This window comes from Eurypyga helias, unplaced genomic scaffold, assembly GCF_000690775.1.
Source record: "Eurypyga helias isolate BGI_N326 unplaced genomic scaffold, ASM69077v1 scaffold16227, whole genome shotgun sequence".
NCBI lineage: Eukaryota > Metazoa > Chordata > Aves > Eurypygiformes > Eurypygidae > Eurypyga > Eurypyga helias.
Genome location: NW_010261239.1, coordinates 1 through 1,320, shown reverse-complemented (window position 1 = coordinate 1,320; position 1,320 = coordinate 1).

Here is a 1,320-nt window from a genome sequence, read left to right as displayed (position 1 = left end):
CTTGGTTTTCCTTTCCCCCTGCCGTGAGTGAGCTGGGGGAAGAGTGTGTCACTTTGTGTACAGAGTTGTGTGATAGTGTAGTCTATGCCATGAAACCTTGCTTGGGTTTCAGGTAAGTTTGCTTCCTCAGAAACTAAATTTTATTATGAGTAACTTAATTTCTTTAAAAGATTTAATTAAAATAAAGATGGTTATTGTTTCCCGGAGGGGTATGTAGCTGTGTGTGTGCTGATAGAGGCTGGTAGAAACCTCAGTGCTCAGTGTACACACAGAGTAGGAGCTGTCTTAAAACAAGACTCGGGGCAGGATTTCCCGCAGAGGGTAAGAGCTGGAACCCCCGGGGTGTTGTGCTGCAGGGGTGGCTGCCTGCTCTGTCAGACGTGTGAAAGGCTGCTGCTCCTTTCTGGGTGCGCTTCCACCTGAGTTCAGAGAAGGCAGCAGTGGCTGCGTGGGGGAAGAGGACATGCATGTGTTGCAACCTCATCCTCCAGCCAGCTGAGGGCAGGAATTTCTCCAACCACAGGCTTTTATTTCATAAATCCCCCAGAGCCTGGGGATTTTCAGTTAGCCCTACACCCCTTACCCATCATACAGTGCCTGTTGTGCTAGGAAACCTTTTCCTTGGGCTTGCAGCTGCTTTCCCTGGGTAACGTGCCGTTACCCGGGAGCTGCTGCCCACAGCCACCTCGGTAACACAAACACTTCACACAAGAGCCCTCACCGAAGCTCGCTCATACCTGGCAGACAGACACACACCCTCCTAAAAGAAAAACACCACTTGGATGACGATATTAAGAAGAAAAGAAGTTATTTTTAATGTCTTGGTGGCAAAACTCTTGTTAATTCAACACAAACAGAGAGGGGTTTCAAGCAGCCGTAACACAACAACTAAAAGCACGTGTACCTTATTTAGCACCTACGTGAGGCACGAAGGGATAAGTCTAGAAGCAAGCTAGAGCCAACTCCTTAAAACAGGGGTTAGTGTTTAACCAGTTTAGGGTCTGGTTGTAAGTACACAGGGGATGTTTCACATAGAGGAGGGACAAATGCTGCAGGAGGAATCTTTACTCGTCAGTTTGATCTGTGAGCTCCCACACCCTTAGTGCAGAGCTCGGGTGCTTTTATTCCAGGGACAGACTGGCCTCCAAGGCTTCCACGATGCACGCGGCCGAGGGACGCTGCTTGGGCTCCTCGCTGGTGCAGACAGAAAAGAGATCGATCATGCGCTGGTAGGACGCATCCAGTTCCTCCACGTTGAGGGCTGGGCGGGTTCCCAGGGCACTGTAGTACGCTTCCTCGTCAAAGCAGTCTTCATCAAAA